Raw genomic sequence first — 3,973 nt, forward strand, 5'->3', positions numbered from 1 at the left:
ATTATTAATGAACTAACACCCACGTCATGCTAAGAAAACGACGAATTAGTAATTGTGAGGTAGCGTTGTCATATATAGGTGTCAACTTGTGCAGATTCACTCTAAATATCAAATAGAAATCTCAAACCAGAAAAAGAATAAGCAAAGAAAACTAAAATAATATCTAGTTGTTAGCATTGGGAGAAAAAAGAAATATTATTCCAATTGGGACAGCAGAACAGGAACGTAACACATTTTAAACTAAATTGACAAGAAAATTTCTTGTCCACGTATTATCCACATTTTTAACACGCGGAATAGGCCAAAGTCCCATTTGAGGAGAGTTTTGACCATCTTTACGTGAAAGAGAAATTGTGATACACCACAAAAACAAAAAACAAAAACCCAACCAAAATCAAACACATAAAAAAACAAAAAAGATCAATAGAACATAGAGCTTGATTCAAGATTTTAAGTTAGTTGTGCGAAATTCACTGCACTCGTACTATTGCTACAGTGAGTATAAACATAATAAAAATATAAATTTTCGTTTAAATTTTTTAACTATACATATGATTTAAGTCACAACTGTACTATTTACTCCCCTAGCAAAACATTTTCTTGTCCAAATAAGTCCTTAGTAGTACCTGTTAGTTTTGAGAATCCGAGGTCAAGTTTGAAGCTTAGCCATGGAGCTTCAATGGAAATCAATGAAACCGTAGAAAGCCAGAGAAGCAGCGTGGAGAAGAAGCTCAAATATTTTGTGTATTTTATGACTAACTGAAAATGTCTTACAAGAGTATATCGTTATATACAATGTTAACCTCTACTTAATTAATGACTGCTCACTATCAGCTAATTCTAACATCTCCACTATCTATCTCTAATTACAGTTAAGTTCACTAGTCAACTAACTATGGTTACTAACACCTAACTAACTCTAATACTCCCCCTTAAGCTGGAGGGTGTAGAATATTAAGCACTCCCAGCTTGCTTAATAAGGACATGTGCTGATTTCCCAAGTCCTTTTGTAAGCAGGTTTGCTTGTTGATCTTTGGTTCCTATGTGAAGAGTCTTCAACTTCCCTTCTTTGATTTTATCTCTCACAAAATGGCAATTGATTTCTATGTGTTTGGTGCGCTCATGAAAGATAGGATTTGCTGTAATTTATAGTGCAGCCTTGCTATCACAAAACACATCGACTGGTTGATTGATCTCCACATTTAACTCTGTAAACAAACCCAATAACCATGTCAATTCCGAAGTTGCTGCAGCTAAACTTCTATATTCTGCTGCTGAGCTTCTTGATACAGTCTGTTGCTTCTTGGATTTCCAAGAGATCAAGGAATCTTCAAATTTGACTAATAAATCTGTCGCGAATCTTCTTGTATTTGGGCAAAACGCCCAGTCTGCATCGCAGTAGCAAACCAAACTTTCTGCTTTAACACTACTCATTAGCAATCCCATTCCTGGTTCCAATTTCACATACTTCACAATTCTCAGTGTTGCATCCCAATGAGACCTCTTTAGAGCCTTCATAAACTAGCTAAGTGTTTGCACTGCAAAGCTAATGTCTGGTCTGGTGATAGTTAAGTACAACAATCTTTCTGTCAACCTTTGATATGCTGTAACATATGACAATATCTCATCTCTTGTGCCTCATGTGTGCTTGTCATATTCCACTGTGGTGAACTTCTGATTGACATCAATAGGGGTTGAAACGGGTTTGGCTCCTCCAAGTCCTCGTTCTGAGATCATTTGTAAAGAATATTTTCTTTGATTCATTAGTATTCCTCTACTTGACCTCAGAACCTCAATGCCTAGGAAATATTTTAATTCACCCAGATCTTTCACATTCAACTTCTGGTGTAAGACATTCTTAGTTTGTTGAATCAACTCATCACTGCTACTGGTAATCAGGAGGTCATCTACATACACCAGCACAACAACAATATCACTTTTATTCCTTTTAGTAATGTCACGACCCATTTTCTGAACAAGCTGGGACCGGCACCCGATCACTAAACATGACTGAGTGAACCATCTGCGCTTATCAAATCTATTATAACTTCAAACTTTATATACCACACGACAATAATATAACCAAATACTTTTAATTAATTTAAATATCTAAAATAAACTAACTCTAAAACTTTATTCGTAGTAACCAATAAAATACTATTAAGTTATTATCAAAAACATCTGAATCTTAATCCACCGACGGTGTCTATGAAGCCTCTACTGATAAACTGATGCACTGCTTAAGACATGAGATTTCCTGGGCAGTTCTCTAAGTAAATAAAGAAATAGGTAAATAATGACGACTCAAAGGAGTACTCCACGAACAAAAGCGGAGCTCACCAATAGCACTGGAAGTGAGAGAAGTCCTAACACGTAGCCTGCTCGCCTGCAAAACCGGTTCATACGTTGTACCGCAGACCAACGTAAGTTCCCAAAAGAGAACGTCAGTACCATCCATTGTACTCAGTGAGTCTCAACGACAGGGGACGAAACTTTAATAACAAATACATTACGAGCAAAGATTCTAAATGCATGTAAAATATAAAGCTTATAAGAACAATTCTAAAATAATTGCATAATAGCAGTTTATGAATATTCTAAAAGAAATTCTTTTCTTTTTCTTTCTTAAAAAACTACTTCACTTTATAGTTCGAGAGTTCCAACTATCCTGACTTAATTATGTCTCAGTCACTGTGTGATCGGCACGGGTTTGATCCCAACCTGATCGAATAGCCCAATCCACGAGGTGCCACTCGTTTCATGGTTCTCAGCGCTCATGTACCATACCTTAGCTTGGAAAATTCTCAGCAACGAGACCCTCGGCTCGTATCCCCCCTACTTTGGCACAAGTAGTTTCAGGAAGCCAACGCCTTGATAAGGACCCTCGGCCTGGACGATGATCCCTTCTCAGAATAGAGGATACTTTCAAAAATCTTTTCTTTCTAAAACTTCTTCTTGTGACTTTTCAAGTCTAAATCTTTTCTGAAACATCATATACATACTCATAGTGGTATCCTTAAATGTAAAGCATGGCATAAGAATGAAATAAATATTCAAAAGTATATCTAAAGATTCTTGCTCCTTCATGAATTTTCAACATGAAAATGGCATATAAGAATAACACAAAAATCTAAAAATTTATGCACATATATCATAATAAATCATCTAAACTTTAGCTAGAACAATTCTAAGTTAATAGGTACTCACTTGCTCCAATTAAGTACATATAAACTCTTTTAAGCAATTCATCAAACACCTTGTATGCGTGCTTTTGTGAGTTAAACCACTTTAGTAAAGGGTTATATCAACTCACCTCAAAACTCCTTGAGCCAATACGTAGGCCCCAGTCCAATTTATACCCGTCAAACAATTGATTCTACAACAACCAGTGCATTTGAATTAATTTCAAAGTTTTACACCTAAACATGGAACTTATTGTTGATATAGAGGAAGAAGGGAATTAACTATTCAATTCTTACCTATTACTACTGTAGGATAATTGATAATAGGGAATTTTATATACCTGAGTTCAAGAATACGTGAGTTGTGAAGAACCCTAGAATTTTTCGTGCAATTTTCTGGCGCCTCCGTTTCGTATAAGGCTTTTAGCCGTTTGTGTGTGTGAGACAGAGCCTTTCGTATAAGGCTTTCTGTTTTCTTGAAGGCATTAAGCCTTTTCTTTTCCCCCGTCACGTGACTTTATTTCTTTCTCTTCTTTTTTCTTTTTTTTTGTGTTTTGACTTAATTAGTATTTAATTGTACCCATTGTTAAAAATTAATAATATTAAAATTATTAATATTCCCCTAATTATATATATAATTATTTATAAATAGAGAAGTAACTCAAAAGTCAATCACAAGGGTTTAAATCCGTAATAGAAATATAATTTTTATGCACTTAAGGCAAGATAAAAAAATAAAAATTCTATATTTAGCGGATCTTGAAACTTTTATAGATTTGAGGAGTATTACA

At 34.9% G+C, this 3,973-nt stretch overlaps 1 long non-coding RNA gene across 1 annotated transcript; it reads right to left on the reverse strand.

Annotated features, from left to right (window-relative positions):
- Positions 1 to 742: 742 nt before the first annotated feature.
- LOC142177504 (uncharacterized) lies at positions 743 to 3,658 on the reverse strand. Its single transcript, XR_012706002.1, has 3 exons — positions 3,524 to 3,658; positions 3,314 to 3,376; positions 743 to 2,386 (listed from the first exon to the last, which is right to left on the reverse strand). It is a non-coding gene; the product is annotated as an uncharacterized LOC142177504 (long non-coding RNA).
- Between the last annotated feature and the right edge of the window lie 315 nt (positions 3,659 to 3,973).

This window comes from Nicotiana tabacum, chromosome 23 (assembly GCF_000715075.1).
Source record: "Nicotiana tabacum cultivar K326 chromosome 23, ASM71507v2, whole genome shotgun sequence".
NCBI classification, from domain to species: Eukaryota; Viridiplantae; Streptophyta; class Magnoliopsida; order Solanales; family Solanaceae; genus Nicotiana; species Nicotiana tabacum.